Source organism: Sus scrofa, chromosome 2 (genome assembly GCF_054392235.1).
Source record: "Sus scrofa isolate SSC_HxYL_T2T_F1_AM1 chromosome 2, Sscrofa_HxYL_maternal_Yorkshire_Landrace_v2.0, whole genome shotgun sequence".
Classification (NCBI taxonomy): domain Eukaryota; kingdom Metazoa; phylum Chordata; class Mammalia; order Artiodactyla; family Suidae; genus Sus; species Sus scrofa.
Window position 1 is genome coordinate 91816850 of NC_139384.1, and position 17123 is coordinate 91833972.

Sequence of the window (17123 nt, forward strand, 5' to 3'; positions counted from 1 at the left end):
AGTTGACCCTGCCCTACTTTGTCCAGATCTTCTGGGACATCAAGAGGGTTGGTCATTTTAAATATCTGCTATTTCCTGAGGACCTACTATGTGTTGGGTACCCTGATTTATCCATTTATTCCCCTAACAAATACTTACGGGATGTCCATGATCCACTAGGTGCCAGACCTTGTTGCCAGCACCAAGGATACAATGGTGGGTGTAACAGTCAAGGTGCTGCCTTCCTTGAGCTCATGATTAGTGAATAAGACAGACTCTAAACAAGCAAAGTACTACCTGTCTACTGCATTAAGTGCTCTGAAGGAAGGGAATGTGGACATTGAGAGAGTATAAAGAAGGGCATTACGGAGTTCCCGTCGTGGCGCAGTGGTTAACGAATCCGACTAGGAACCATGAGGTTTCGGGTTCGATCCCTGCCCTTGCTCAGTGGGTTAAGGATCCGATGTTGCTGTGAGCTGTGGTGTAGGTCGCAGATGCAGCTCGGATCCCACGTTGCTATGGCTCTGGCGTAGGCCGGCGGCTACAGCTCCGATTAGACCCCTAGCCTGGGAACTTCCATATGCCACGGGAGCGGCTCAAGAAAAAGGCAAAAAGACAAAAAAAAAAAAAAAGAAGTACATTACTTTAGGCAGTCTGGCAGATAAAGACAGATGAAGACTTTCTGACACTCCTTCCAGCAAGAGATGAACACTGCTCCTCTTGAATCTGGTGCATTTATCATGTTTTTATTTTTGATATTTTGATACTTTATGATGCTTGGACATATTGGGGGTCTGGCTGACCTGGGAGACACTGTCTGTCTCAATACTGGCTAATTCGTAAAGAAAACAAATGACTTGCCAGCAACCACTCTTCTCATACATGAACCTACCAATTCTTAGCCTTTGCCCCCAACTGCCACTTTGATCAACTCTCACACACCAAGCCATGTACTTGGTGCTGCCCTGTATCTCCCCAGTGCCACATATTGGATAATCCTAAGGATGACCCCTACACCCTGCCAAAATTATTCCAAGTAGCCAGTCCTAAGCCTGGTCAGCTACTTAACCTGCAGCCTCCTTCCCACCTTTCTTCCCATGGAAAATGCAGTAAAAGCTCTGGGCTCTGCTTTTGCCTGGAGCCTTCTGCCTTCTGAGCAACCCTGGTGCCTCCCCATGTAGCCCTGCATGGTGTGGCACACGCCCTCCTCTAGGGAACTGTGAGTAATAATATCTTTCTCCTCTAGGGAACTGTGAATAATGAAATCTTCCTTCAATGGCTTTAGCTTCTCCAGGTCATCATTTAGTCATCTCCATAAATCAAAAATACCACAAGAGGGAATTCCCTTTGTGGCTCAGCAGTTAATGAACCCAACTAGTATCCATGAGGATGTGGGTTCATCCCTGGCCTTGCTCAGTGGGTTAAGGATCCAGTGTTGCCATGAGCTATGGTGTAGGTCGCAGATATGGCTCAGATCCCACGTTGCTGTGGCTATGGTGTAGGTCAGCAGCTGGTGCTCAAATTTAACCCCTAGTCTGGGAAATTCCATATATCTCGGATGCAGCCCTAAAAAAGCAAATAGACAAACAAACAAAACCAAAAGAATATACAATGGGAAAAAAAACAGTCTCTTCAATAAATGGTGCTTGGAAGACTGGACAGCTACATGTAAAAAGAATGAAATTAGAACATTTTCTCGGAGTTGGCACAGCAGAAACGAATCTGACTAGGAACCACGAGGTTGTGGGTTCGAACCCTGGCCTCAGTGGGTTAAGGATCTGGTATTGCTGTGAGCTGCAGTGTAGGTCATAGATGCTGCTCATATCCTGTGTTGCTGTGGCTATGGCTGTGGCGTAGGCCAACAGCTGTAGCTCCTATTTTGCCTCAGGGGGTGGGTGGGAAACATAAATGTAAGACTGGAAACCATAAACCTCCTAGCAGAAAATACAGGCAGCATTCCCACTGTCGCACTGGGTTGTTAAGAATCCCACCTCAGTGGCTCTGGTCACTGCAGAGGTGCAGGTTCAATCCCCAGCTCAGAGCAGTGTGTAAAAGATTCCAGTGTTGCCACAGCTGTGACTCGGAGGGATTTCCATATGCTAAGGGTAATGAAAAGAAAAAAAAATAGGCAGAACATACTTTGACATAACAGTAGCAATATTAAAAAAAAGAAAAGTCTCCTCGGAGTTCTCGGAGTTCTCGTCGTGGCGCAGCGGTTAACGAATCCGACTAGGAACCATGAGGTTGCGGGTTTGGTCCCTGCCCTTGCTCAGTGGGTTGACGATCCGGCGTTGCCGCGAGCTGTGGTGTAGGTTGCAGACGCGGCTCAGATCCCGTGTTGCTGTGGCTCTGGTGTTGGCCAGTGGCTACAGCTCCGATTCGACCCCTAGTCTGGGAACCTCCATACGCTTAGGGAGCGGCCCAAAGAAATAGTAAAAAGACAAAAAAAAAAAAAAAAAAAGATCACAAATAACAAATGTTGGTGAGGATGTGGAGAAAAGGAAACCCTTTTCCTGATGATGGGAATGTAAATCTATGCAGCCACTGTGGAAAACAGCATGGAGGTTTCTCAAAAAAAAAAAAAAAATTAGAACTGCCACTGATGCAGCAATTCCACTCCTGGGTATATAGGAAGAAAATGAAAACACTAATTCAAAAAGATACAGCACTCCAATGTTCATAGCAGCATCATTTACAATTGCCAAGATATGGAAGCAACCTAAGTGTCCATCAACAGATGAATGAATAAAGAAGATGTGGTATGTATACTGTGGAATACTACACAGCCATAAAAAGAATGAAGATTTGCCATTTGCAACAACATAGGTGGATGCAGAGGGAATTATGCTAAGTGAAATAAATCAGACAGAGAAAGACAAATGCTGTGTGATATCACTTGTATGTGGAATCTAAGAAATAAACTAGTGAGTATAATAAAAAAGAAGCAGACTCACAGATATACAGAACTAGTGGCTACAGAGGGGAGAAAAAGGTGGAGAGGGGCAAGATAAAGATAGGAGATTAAGCACAAACTACTAGGTATAAAATATAGTATAAGGATATATTGTTCAACACAGGGAATATAGCGAACATTTTATAATAATTATAAATGGAGTACACCCTTTAAAGATTGTGAATCACTGTGTTGTACACCTGAAACATATAGAATATTGTACATCAACTATACCTCAATTAAAAATAAAATAAAATACAAAACAGAAACAGGCTCATAGACATAGAGAACAGACTTATGGTTGCCAAGAGGGAAAGAGGAGGGAGTAGGATGGACTGGGAGGTTGGGGTTAGTAGTTGCAAACTATTACATTTAGGATGAATAAACAAGGTCCTTCTGTATAGCACTGGGAACTATATCCAATCTCCTTGGACAGATCATGATGGAAAAGAAAATTTAAGAAAGAATGTACAGATATGTATGACTGAGTCGCTTTGCTGTACAGAAGAAATGGGCACAACATTGTAAATCATCTATACTTTAATTTTAAATTAAAAAATAAAATTAAAATTAAAATCCCGCAGGTTTTACACTTAAGACATGTGGGCAGGCCCTGAGACTGATCAACAGAATGTGGCACTGGAGATGCTGTGCCAGTTTCTAGGCTGAGGCCTCAAGATAGTGGGAGTTTCTGCTTTCTACCTCTTCATACATTCACTCTTGGGACTCACAGCCATGCTGTAAGGAAGCCAAAGCAACTCCGTGAAGAAGTTTGTGTGGAGAACAAAGCCCCTGACCCACAGCACAGTCGAGCTCCCAGTTGATAGCCAACACCCACCCATGTAAGTAAGCCATGCATATGAGGCATCCTGAAATGGTCCCTCTACCTGAAGATGAGCATTCCCTGCTGAGGCCTGCCCCAGTGGCAGATGTTGAAGGAAAGACAGATGCAGCAGCAAGCCAGAGCTATAGTGAAAACTGCCATCATTTCAGGAATTTTGCAAACTGGTTGGCATTTTGGTCGCAGCTTGAAAGCAGCTGGGATGGAAGCATTTACACCACGGAAATTGGCAAACACATTCAGTCATGGAAACCTGAACATGAGTGGCAGACACTGAGAAACCCAAACCAAATCAAACAAAAACATGGGAAGAAGCAAGTCAGAGGATGTTTTTTGTTCTAAACCTTACAGTGTTATTTGGAATGTTTACAATTAAATCCCCATGTTACTTTGATAGTGCAAACACTGTTATAGGGTTCTTTCAGGTTGTACAGATAATACAAACTATGGCCCCAAGTCAGAACCAGGTGCATACCAGGAATTGAAAGAGGGGCTGTGCGGCTGGGGCACAGGGACAGAGGGGAGAAGCGTGGGAGGTAAGGTTAGAGAAGTATTCAAGGGCCAGATCATGCTGGGCCCTGTAAGACATGGTGAGGATGCTTTGTTTTTATTTTTGTTTTTTGTCTTTTTAGGGCCACACCTGAGGAATATATAAGTTCCCAGGCTAGAGGGTCGAACTGGAGCTGCAGCTGCCGTCTTACGCTACAGTCACAGCAATGCCAGATCTGAGCCAAGTCTGTGACCTACACCACAGCTCATGGCAAGGGTGGATCATTAACCTACTGGGCACGGCCAGGGATCAAACCCACATCTTCATGTTTACTAGCCAGGTTTGTTACTGCTGAGCCACAACAGGAGCTCCAATGATGGTTTGTTTTATTCTAAGAAAAATAGAAGGTCATTTCAGTGTTTTAAGCAGGGGAGTGACCAAGTTAATTTACTGTGGTGCAGTGGGATCGGCAACATGACACAGGTGCAGCATAGGTCCCAACTGTGGCTCGGATCTGATCCCTAGCCTGGGAATTCTACATGCCATGGGGCAGTCAAAAGAGAAAAAAAAAAAAAAGTCTCTCCAGCTGCTGTGTGCCAGTGTGCTGAAATGGTGGCAGCAGCGCTGGCGAGAAGAGGCAAGAATAGAAATATATTTTGGAGGCGGGATGTTTGGAATTCACATAATTTTTCTCTGAAGCAACCCATTTTACATACAGGGAAGCTGGGGCTTAGAGTGATCCGCTGAGGATCTCACAACTAGAAGTGAATGGGATTCAAACCCAGCCTCTCGAGCCTGAAGACCTGGTCTCTCCTGTGCACAGAGCAAAGGGGGCAGTTCTCCCCGTCCCCCAGGACCCCAGCAGGAGAGGAAAAACCCCAGTTCAGCTGTGGAACCAAAATCTTTAAATCATTTGTCCTCTTTGACCTGTTAATCCAAGTAACTTAAAATCAAGAAACTCTTTTTGCAGAAAGTAGTTCATCACAAGCGACTACTTCTAACCTTGGGAAACAGAAGTAATTTACACATGGAACGCACAGGCGAATGGTTAAGAAAGACACAGCCAAGCCCTCAGCATAACATTTTGCAGCCGTTAGACATTAACAGGAATAGCTGCAGTGAAAGGAACACCGACTACACGCCAGACACTGGCCTGGGCATTTTTTTAACACTCACAAGAGCGCCTCAGGATAGGAGCATTATACCCACTTTACAGATGGGAAAACTAAAGCTCAGAGAGGTGAAGAGCCTTGGTCAAGTATACAGAGCTTAGAAGCTGCAGAGCTGGGTAATTCACTGCCCTTCCCTGAGCCTGTTGGTGGGGCGGTGGTGGGAGAAGTGAATGAGAATGGGATGTGCCAGCTCAGTGCTAATACACAGCAGGTGCTCGGCAAATACGAATCCCTTCTTTCTGCATCTTGTGGGGTTATCCTCACCGAGGACTGCTCATCACAGTGCAATCACCATGGAAACTGCTCCCGTCTCTGCCTTGTGCCCATCATCCTGCCATGCCCTGAGATTGAGGGCAGAGGTCAGGAACAGGCCAGAGCTGTGTGTGGATGACACTATGGACTGTATTTCTGGGTCATTACCTGCAGTGGGACTCTAGCCAGTGCCCTTGGGAAGTGCCCATGAAAACTGCTGGCTTGCCAAGGTCCCCAAAGGTGGAAGCTGGGAACAGCCCACATGTGGACTGCAGAGCTATATGCTCAGCCAGGTTGGGAAATGCAGATGGACCTGTTTTCTTGGGAGGAATTAAAAGAATCATGTGCTGAGCCACAGTCCTCAGTGAGATGAAGATCATGCTGTTGGGGGTGGGGCAGTGGTGCTGTGGCAGGTGCTGGCATGATGGAGTTGGGGTCCAGAGTAGTGAGGGACTGAGGCAGTCCAGTGACTGAGGTTGTGGAGGCGAGTTGGGGACAGGGATGGCAGGTGGGTTGGGGTAGGGATGGCAGAGGGGATGGAAGCGGTGATGGTGGTGGGGATGAGGTGGGGATGGACCCAACGGTAATGTCTGTGATGATGAGGGTTGGGGTGCAGATGATGCTGATGGCAGTGATGGTTGTGGGGTGGAGATGATGATGCAGCTGGGCTGACAGTGGAGATGCAGATGGAGTTGGGCAATGTTGATGCCATTAGGCTTCTGGCTTCCACTGTGAGCAAAATTCAGGGCACTTAATACTGGCCAGAGGCAGCTAGCCCTGGCACCCCCTTGGGGTGTGGTCTTGAACCTAACCCCCTCACTTCTTTTGCTCTCTTGCCTCTGTTCCTTTAGAGAGGAATCAGCAGCCACGAAGCAATCAGTCACTGAGTGTGCTGCTGAAGGTTTGCCAGGAGCCCTCCTCACTGAGTCAAAGTGTAGCTGGGAAGACAGGAGACTCCTGCCCTGGGATCTGGTCCCAAGGGGAAGGGAGCCGGCCAGGACGGCCGCTCGCTGTGACTGGAACTTTGCACCCATTACCACCGGGTCCTCAGCATGTTGCGGTCCCGAAACAGTAAGGGCCACGACCCAGTCAGTAATGGGATCAGAACCCAGAGCAGGACACCTGCTCTCTCCTTCCAGGCTTCTGGTTTCCTTTTCCCCTTTGGCCCCAGACTCTCCCCACAGACTGTGCAGAGTGCCCAGGGCAGAGGTGGTGGCAGAAAAGTCTTAACCAGCGGCTTCATTTCTAGGCTCCCTTCCCACACCCAGCTCTGCTCCTCACTCATTGAGGTTTCTTCTGACTCCCCCCTCCCATTCTCAGGGGCCTCAGGAGGGTGGCTGACCCTGACTCAGGGCAGCATGATGACCTTATTTTTTTTCATTTTTACAGGGCTGCACCTGCAGCATACAGAAGTTCCCAGGCTAGGGGTTGAATAGGAGCTACAGCTGCTGGCCTACACCATGGCCACAGCAATGCCAGGTCTGACCCGTGGCTGCAACCTACACCACAGTTCATGGTAACACTGGAGCCTTAACCCACTGAGCAGAGCCAGGGATCAAACCCGCATCTTACAGATACTATTCGATTTCATAAGCTGCTGAGCCACAGTGGGATCTCCAGCATGATGACTTTTATGTTTTGTACAAGGCACAAACAGTCTGTCTCCTGCCTCGGGCCTTCACCATCCCCCAGGGAAGGAAGAGAGAGCTGTCAATCCCTTTAGACTTGAGTCCCAGGGATGCTCAGGGCCTTGCCCAACAGCCCACACCAGACGGGGCAGAGCCGGGACGCCACCCGTCCACCTCCCTGTAAAGAACTCTTCCCTCGGCCTGGGTTTCATGCAATCTTGCCTCCTTGTCATGGAGACTTTTATAAACACACACTCATTTGATCATAATAAGGCCAAAGTTCTACAGTCCAGAGTGTCATCCTCTGGCTTCCGTCATCTGAGAAAAACGCACAGAGCCCATGTGAGGTGGCGAAGGCACAGGCTGAACCTGCCCCACCAGGGAGCCCTCCCACGTCACCAGGCTCAGCCACTCCCTGGCTCAAACCTCTGCCATGGCTTCCGCTGGCTGTGGAACATACATTCCATCTCTCCACCTGGCCAGCCAGGGCCTCCCAGGTGCTGGGTCTCTTCCCACCCAAGCCTTTCTTCCCCCCATGGCCTCAGGGCACACCCTGTTTTCCTGCCTCCATACATTTGCATATGCCCGCCCCTCTGCCCAGAGCACCTTCCCCAGTCTCCTGTATACATGCAAATTCTCTCTACCCTCCAAGGCCAGGTCAGGTGTGGAGCCAAGTTCACATGTTGGTGGCCCCTCCTCCAGCTCCTAAGCTCCCGGCACCCCAGCAGGGGCAGGGGACAGGGCAAGCACCAGTGAACAGGAAGTGAACCTGGAGTTCCCATGGGCTGGACTGGGGAGGCCTGGGAGTGAAGGAGACATGGCCTTCTCCAGCATCCCCCAGTCACCACATGGCTGAATCCTGCAGCTCTTCCTTCTTCCTCGCTGCCTCTCAGTTTGCCTTCTGAAAAATGGGACAATCTATCTACATTCTAGAAATTAGTTTCTTTTCCCCCAATCCCCCTTTCCAAGCTCCCTCCCTTTCCCTACCCTCAAAAAGTGCTTGGGGAAGGGTCAAAAAGGATGCTGAGATGAATTAGATTAGAGGGGCTCCAGCCCCCACCCCATGGGACACGCAGGCCCTTGGGAGTCTTGACAGTTGGGAAGAGGTGTACCTCACCCCCTACAGCAGCCACAGCCCACAGCTCCAAAACTTTCTAGAATTTGGAGGGACCGGGAATGGAGGGACCAGGAATGGGGACCTCAAGCCAGCCCAGGCAGCCCTCCTCACCCACAGGAACCCCACGGGCAGGCTCAGCCACCAGCTATCACCACCATCTCCAAATGGCCAGACTCTCACTTCCGCTTTCTTGTTTACTTCTCACAGTTGTTTCCCAGCTGTAGGAATGATCATTCTAGAGTCCAGGTGAGGAAACCGAGGCTCAGAAAGGGATGCCCCAGAGAAAAGGGCAGAGCGTTAGACCCAGACTGGCTCCCAAGCCCAGAGCCCCTGGGCAAGCCCTGGTCTGGGTTCTACTTGACTCCACCAGGGCCTAGGGGCCCCTCCAGCCCCAGCCCCAGGCTGCTTCCCTGGCAGGCAGATCCTGAATCAAATGGTCCTGGGTTCAAATTGCAGCATTTTACTTACTTGCTGTGCCACCCAGGCAAGCCCTTACCTTCTCTGGGCCTCAGTTTCCCGGCTGGGAAACAGGGTGCAGATAAGAGTCACACACTGGTCATGACCTGTTTCTATCAGTGTTCCCTGGGCCTCTGTTTTGTATCTAGTGCCCCAACCCAGCAGTATCTGCCTCAGGAAGAGGCCCAGGCCTGGCCCAGCTCTCAGCCGATTTTCCACTTGGTACCCCAAGGCAGAGACATGTCGGAGCCGGAGAATGTGCCAGAGCTGGGGGCTAGCCTGGGGTGAGTCCCAGCTGGAAATTTCCTAGTGCTGCCCGAGGAGGCACTGGACTCCATCGCTGACCACAGGCCCAACTGCTTCAGGGCGCTCCAGCATCTTTCCTGTCCTGTCAATCATCCCCATTCTCCAGATGAGGAAACTGAGGCCTGAAAGAGTGATGGAGCCCACCCAAAGCCAGGATAGAGCTGGGGTCTGAACTCAAGCAGTTGGAACTGGAGCACAGTCCTTTCTCCTTGAGCTCTGGGGCCCCCAGGCTCAGCCAACCTGTCGTCACCCCCTCAGGCTTCCTGTGAAAGGAGCCAAGGCAGGTAAGCTCATTTCTCCAGGGGACCTGCCTCCCTGCTATTCCGGGAAGAATTCGTGGTGGGTCCAAACTGCCCAAAGCCTTAGAAGAGAAGCCTTGGGAAACTTGGGAATGGGTATCATTAGCCTCACACCACAGAGGAAACTGAGGCCTTTAGGCCAGTCTGGGACTCACTCCAGGTCCTCCCAGCCCAGCCCCAGTGCTCGCTCCCTCCATCCAGCGCTTCCACCCAACTGGCGAGGGACGGCCCTCCCTTCCGCCTGCTAAAGCTCGCCTTGGCCCCAGTGACCCCACTGGGTCCCGATTCCTGGCCAAGAGACCCCCGCCCCTGCTGCAGAAGAACTGTGCCATCCCTACCTGCGCCCCAGAAGGGGTCCCGGAGGCAGAGGATGGGCGCCGCCAGCACAGGTGGGCACTGTCTGGGCTGGCGGTGGTGCGGCCAGCAGACTTTGGCACCATCTCCGCCTCCCCTGAGCAATCATTAACCGTGACAGAGACCACACCTCCCAGGATGGGAACAACTCCTCAGGAGGCCCTGGCCACAGCTGGGGAGCAGGTAGGAGGGCCAGACCAAAGCCACAGCCCCAGGCTTCCAGGTCTGGAGACCTAGACCACAGGCATCAGGGCCTGGCCAAGCTGGGCCCTGGGGACGTGGGAATCAGGCCCAGCCCTGCGGCGGGCAGGAGGCCAGGAGGGCAACATCTGGGCCCTCCATCCTCTCCCTGCTATAAGATTCCTCAATGGAAGAGGACCTGTGAGGCAGGTACAAAAGGAAACAGGTGAGGGAGGGAACTAGAAAAATAGGGTAACCCTCAAACATGAGGTCTTCACAGAGGAGTAAAGCCCTCAGAGGGTCTCTACCCTCCCCCGGGCTCATCCACCTCCAGGTTGGCCATGCTGCCTGCATCTGGACCATGGGGCGCTGGGTCCTCCCTAACCAGGGACCCACTAGGGTAGACAGGGAGACACCCAGCCCAAGATGGACACTGGGTGAGGCCTGGAGCAGCAAAAAGAGATCACGAGATGCAGATGCACTGGCAGGTCCAGGGAAATCCTGGGGGAGGATGTCCTTGTACCTCCTGAGAGGAGTGGAATCAGCTTTTTTTTTTTTTTTTTTTTTTTTAGCTTTTTAGGGCCCCACTCATGCCGTATGGAAGTACTTGGGCTAGGGGTCAATCAAATTGGAGCTGTGGCTGCCGGCCTCCACCACAGCCACAGCAACACCAGATCTGAGCCATATCTGTGACCTACACTGCAGCTCACGGCAACGCCAGATCCTTAACCCACCGAGGGAGGCCAGGGATCAAAAACACATCCTCGGGAGTTCCCGTCGTGGCGCAGTGGTTAAGGAATCTGACTAGGAACCATGAGGTTGCGGGTTTGATCCCTGCCCTTGCTCAGTGGGTCAGGGTTCCAGCGTTGCCGTGAGCTGTGGCGTAGGTTGCAGACGCGGCTCGGATCCTACATTGCTGTGGCTCTGGCGTAGGCTGGCGGCTACAGCTCTGATTCGACCCCTAGCCTGGGAACCTCCATATGCCACAGGAGCGGCCCAAGAAATGGCAAAAAAGACAAAAAACAAACAAACAAAAAACACATCCTCATGGATACTAGTCAGGTTTTTAACCCATTGAGCCACAACAGGAGCTCCCAAGGAACCAGCATTTATTGAGCACCTACTGTTTGCTTTCAGCTGTGGTCTCTCTAATGCCTGACATCACCCAGGAAAGGCAGGTACCGTTGTGATCATGCCCACGCTACAAAGAGGGATCATAGGGTTCAGAGAGGGTGTGGCCATAAGCCAGAAATCAACACTGACCACAGCACCAATGCCCTGAGATGAGGGAAGGGTCCTTGCTTGCCTCAGCCCTCCCTATTTCTCCTCGCCCAGTGGGGCTTCCTCCACACGTCCCTCTGCCCACCCCCTGACCCAGCTGCTCAGCAGCTCTCCCCACTTCCCTGTTAACAACACCCCAAATTTTCCTCTGGGGAACTTCCTTACCTTCCCCCCACCTTACCCCATGGAGAGCATGCGATTAGGCCTGGACAGTCCTACACAGCACTGCCCCCCTCCCCCAGAGCTGCTGGTTCTGGCTTGAACATGTGACCAAAGCTGTGCCAGTTAGAACCAATGGGAATCAAATAAAGGATTGAGTTGGAACTGTTGAGAGTGAGAACCTCATTCTTCTCTACTAGGATGTCCAAGCTGTGAGAAAGTGACTGCCGACAGCTGTCTGTCTTACTCCCATGACAGAAAAGTCTACTGAGAAATAATCTAAGACCAAGTAAAGCAGGGCTAAGTAATGGAGACACCATGGATTCTTCATGACTTTGTGTGAGCCCCTGGATGTAGCCATGCCTGAAGCCATCCACCATCAGACTCTTCAGTTATTGAATCAATACATTCCTTTTTCTGCTAGGTCTGGTTGAATTAGTCTGTCCTGACTACAATGCCCCTCAAGGAAGGAAATTTTCCCGCCCCTACACCACTCCATCCAGATGCCTAAGGAAGGGGCACAGATAGAGTTAAGGTAAGAGAAGACAGAGTTTGAACTTGGCTTGGCCACCTCCCCATTAAGCCTCCTGGAATCTCCACTTCTCCCCATAGCATGATATCAGATATTCGTATTCATAACTTGGAGAAAATAGTATTACTTACTTCATAGGATCCTTGTAAGGATAAAACCAGATCATTGAGATACTGTTCCTGGCATGGACCCTGGCACAGAGCATGGACCCCACCCACCAACTGTCTGGGCACCCAGGGCAGTGAGTCCGCAACTTGCTCAGGACACAGGCTGACTGCCTTGTTGTCATCCTGGGTGGCCCTCTCCTCATGGGCAGGCGCCACATTTGACTTAGGCTCAATTGATAAATGTACCAGGTAGTTATTATATGCCAGGCACTTTAATAGGATGTTTGTTTCCCAAACCCCCCAATTTAAAACAGATTATCAAAATATACATGCTGCATGGAGCTCTCTGCTAACTCTCTCTAGCAGGCTGATGATCCAGCATTGTCACTGCAGCAGCTTGGGTCACTGATGTGGTGCAGGTTCACTCCCTGGCCCAGGAACGTCCATACACTGCAGGCATAGCATGTGTGTGTATACATATATATATATATGCTGTATGTACATCCATGTACAAAGCAGCATTATTAACAACAGCTAAAACATGGAAGAAACTCAAATGTCTGCTGACAGATGAATGGATAAGCAAAATGTGGCTTATACATACAGTAGACTACTAGTTAGCCTTAAAAAGGAAGGAGGAGTAGTTCCCATCATGGCTCAGCAGAAACATATCTGACTTGCATCCATGAGGACACAGGTTTGATCCCTGGCCTCACTCAGTGGGTTAAGGATCCACCCTCGCCATGAGCTGTGGAGCAGGTCTCAGACATGGCTCAGATTTGGTGTTGCTGTGGCTGTGGTGTAGGCCAGCGGATACAGCTTGGATGTGACCCCTAGCCTGGGAACCTCCATATGCAGCAGGTGCAGCCCTAACAACAACAACAACAACAACAACAACAAAAATTCTTCCACAAGCTACAATATGGATGAACCTTGAGGACATTATCCTAAGTGAAACAAGCCAGTCACAGAAAGACAAAAACTGACTCCACTTATGGAAACTGCTTAGAGTAGCCGAAAATCACAGACATAAAGGAGAATGACAGATACCAGAGGCTGAGGAAGGGAGGAGTGGAAAGCTGTTTAATGAGTCTCAGTTTTGCAAAGTGAAATGAGTTCTGGAGATGGATGGCAGTGATGTTTGCACAACAATATGAATGTAGTTAACACCACTGAACTGTACAGCTGAAAATGGTTACGAGAAATTTTATGTTATGAATATTTTACCACAATTTTTTAAAATTGGAAAAAATATGTACTACTGCAAGCTTAAAAAGATAAAGAAACCTGGATGAAAGGAAAACAAATGAGAAAAATGAGAATTTAGGCCTGAATAGAGTCCACAAAATATTTATGAGCCTTGAAGTTCCAGATAAGTGTCAAAGGTGGGCCATGAATGGAGTTCTGAGCTTCCCAGCAGTCAGGGCAAAAAAGGAAATAGGATCTGGGATCCATTAAGTTTCCAGGATCCATCCAACAAACATACATACATACAGAGAGAGAAAAAGAGAGAGAGACACAGTGAGAGCCAGAATCTGGGAGCTATGGCAAAATTCCTAATACATAAAAGTTGTTTCCCCTTGTGTGTCTCCAAGGAAAGGATGCTGCAGGAGGTTGGACAGCGTGTATCATAACGATTATAATGTAGCTGTTAAGAGATCAGGTTCAGGGTCAAAGGCTGAGTTCATTTGTAGTAGGGCAAGTTACAGAACCTCTCTATTTCCTCATCTGTAAATTATGGGTAACATATGAAACCTACCTCTGAAGGTGGTGATGGTGAGGTGAGTTTCCTGGGGTCTAATGGTTAGAATTCGATGTTTCCACAGCTGCAGCTTAGGTTCAGTCTCTGGTCTGGCAGCTGAAATCCTACATCAAGTCACTGCACACCATGGCCAAAAAAAAAAAAAAAGGAAAAGAAAAGAAAGAAGGTGGTGGTGAGGATGAAATGAAGTCATGCACTTAAAAGTCATGAGCATGGTACCCAACCAGAGAAAAGTCTTGCAGATTGTTAGTTTTGTAGTGGTGTGGTGGGATTGCTGGTAGCCTAACTGGTGGGAAGAGTAGCAAGTCTGCCCAAGGCTCCAGGCTCCAGAACCAACACAGACCAAGGTAGGTAGCCTGGTCTCTCTGCACAGAACCAGGCAGGACAGACCCCAACCTAAGCCCCAGCTCTTCCTCCCTGCTCTGACCGCTGGGGCCAACAGCTCTGAGTCACTGATCTGGCCCCCACAGGGTGTGTCCTGACCTCCCTTGACCTTTGGACAGCATGTGGATGAGTCAGGTGTGACCAGGTGGTGCCTTTCCCATGTCAAGGGGTACCTCTGAGCCTGCCACAAGGTGACCTAAGAAACTCACCGAGCTCTAGGCTGTGATGATCCAGGTCTGAATCAGGCCCAGAGCCAGCTTCAGGGAGTGGTGGGCGGCCATGGACAAAGCAGGGCTAAGAGGCCAGAATGTGGACACTGCTGATCTGGGTCCTAATCTTTCCACCACTTACCAGCTGGGGGCCTTGGGCAAGGGAGTTCATCTCCCTGATCCTCTGTGTCCTCATCTGTAAAATGGGCACAACAGCAGAATCCAACCCACAGGTTTGTCTTAAAGATTAATCAGGTAACTCGATAAAGTGTGAGAGATGTGTGCACAGGAGGTAGCAATTCCAACACACATCATGGTTCCTTCATAACCACTGTCTCAGGTGTGTGGGGTTGTTTTTTTTGTTTGTTTCTAGGGCCATGCCCACGGCATATGGAGGTTCCCAGGCTAGGGGTCGAATCGGAGCTGTAGCTGCTGGCGTACACCACAGCAATGCCAGATCCAAGCCACGTCTGCAACCTACACCACAGCTCACAGCAACATCAGGCCCTTAACCCATGGAGCAAGGCCAGGGATCAAATCCACATCCTCATGGATACTAGTCAGGTTCGTTACCAGTGTGCCACGATGGGAACTCCAGGTATGTGGTTTTTAAAAGTTTCAATCGGAAAAACTTCTTATTGCTTGTCTTTACTGGCATCCTACTGTGCGCACTCACTGTGTGCTCAGAAATGATCAAGTTGAAATCAAGTCCTTGCTTGCCTTTGACAAGCTGTGTGATGTCCAGCAAGTCACTCATCTCTGAGCCGCCCCTTCATCTGCAAGACGAAGTCCCCACCCCCACGCCCCCGTGCACAGCTTCAGAGGGGACCTGCACAGCCTGGGCTGAGGGTGGCTCTTTGCAACGAATGTGTCCAGTCCCTCCTCAACTGGCCAGTCATCCCATCGTGGTGCACACAGCCATGCAGAATACAAGTTTCCTTCTTCGCTCTGTCTTACAGCTGAGGGACCAGCCCAAGAATAATCCCTTGGTGTCAGAGACTCACAGCCTCCCATCCCAGAAAGAACCCATGAGACCAACTCCTTGCCTCCACCCAGACCTCTGAGCCCCATCCCAGGACACACATTCCCTCCAAAGAAGGACCCCTTCCAAGGGGCTGTTCTGCCAAGGCCTGCAGTGATGGGGAGCTCACCTCCTCCCATGACCTCCACTCCATGGCTCCAACTGTACTTGTTTTATTGAGCTGAGAGCCGCCCCCCTCCCCCCCAGGAGCACCAGGGCGTGCTTCCCCTCTCTGCTCTGGGACAATCTCCCAGAACCTTCCTTCTGGCTCTTCCCATCACTCCCCACCACCAGCAGCCTGGGTAGGCACTGAGGCCCAGGCGGACCTGGGTTCACACTCCAGCTTTGTCCCTTGGCCCTAGGGCAAGCCACTCTCCATTTCTGAGCCTCAGTTTCCACATCAGGAAAATGGGGGAGGAGTTCCCACTGTGGCACAATGGGATCCATGGTGTCTCTGCAGCACCAGGATGCAGGTTCGATCACCAGCCAGACTTGGTTGGGTTAGAGGATCCAGCATTGCCTCAGCTGCAGTGTCAGTTCGGATCTGACCCTTGGCCCAGGAACTCCATATGCTTCAGAGTGGCCGGAAAAAAAAATAAATAGGAAAATAGGGGGAAGTAAAATAACATGTGGCTGCTTTCTGAGATGGATCAGGCCTCTGAGCCCTCTAGGAATGTGACCTGGTGTCACACAGCCCTCTTGGGGCTGCCTGCCACTTCTGTGTCTATTCAACGGACAGGGGCTGAAAGTTCACTTTGTCCAGGCAATGGGATTGGCAGTGGGCACTGGCACCGTAGGAATGAGCATCCTTACTCCCCAGGGCTGAGAACAGAGCAGTAGGCCAGGCCAAGGGAAAGGAAAGGGAGGCCCAGACAGAGGGAAGGTGTGTCCAAAGCCCCGCTGTATGGGAGTTCCCGTTGTGGCTCAGTGGTTAACGTATCCGACTAGGAACCATGAGGATGTGGGTTCGATCCCTTGCCTCACTCAGTGGGTTAAGGATCCAGTGTTGCCGTGAGCTGTGGTGTAGTTCGCAGACGTGGCTCGGATCCAGCGTTTCTGTGGCTGTGGTGTAGGCCAGCGGCTACAGCTCTGATAGACCCCTAGCCTGGGAACCTCCATATGCTGAAGGTGCGGCTTCAGAAAAGAAAAAAAATAAATAGACAAAGCCCCACTGTGGAAAGAACCCGGCCCTTAGGGGAACTGAAAGACCAAGGTGGTTAGAACTCAGGGGTCATGGGTTCAAAGGATTGGGTTTCAAAAATTACTGTAAATTCATACAATGAAATACTAACTAGCCAGCAGGTTAAAAAGAAAAAAAAAAAAGACCTGTTCACTGCAGTATTATTCACAACAGTCAAGACCTGGAAACAACCTAAGCATATAGCAATGGATGAATGGATAAAGAAACAGTGGTTGTGGTGAGTATACATACAATGGAACATTATGCAGTCACTAAAAATAAAAATAATAATAATAATAATAAAGAAATCTCCCTATTTGTGACCCCATGGATAGGCCTGGAAGACACCATGCTAAGTGAAAAAGACAAATACTGCATGGTCTCACTTATATGCAGAATTTTTTTTTTTAAGTTGAATACATACATGACGCTGACACGGCACTTTAAATTTGATCACAGCA

The 17123-nt window shown here is 49.9% G+C and overlaps 1 protein-coding gene across 5 annotated transcripts in view; it reads right to left on the reverse strand.

The window, feature by feature from the left end:
- The window catches only part of CDHR2 (cadherin related family member 2), a 53755-nt gene that overhangs the window by 32518 nt on the left and 4114 nt on the right, over window positions 1-17123 (reverse strand). For 3 of the 5 annotated variants that reach the window (XM_085013781.1, XM_085013783.1, XM_085013782.1), the window contains exon 2: window positions 13866-13985. The gene's annotated coding sequence lies outside the window, so the exon portion shown is untranslated. Of the gene's footprint in view, window positions 1-1970; window positions 2079-9831; window positions 9896-13865; window positions 13986-17123 lie in introns of those variants that run through there. The other 2 variants (XM_013994874.3, XM_085013780.1) reach the window with 2 other exon arrangements.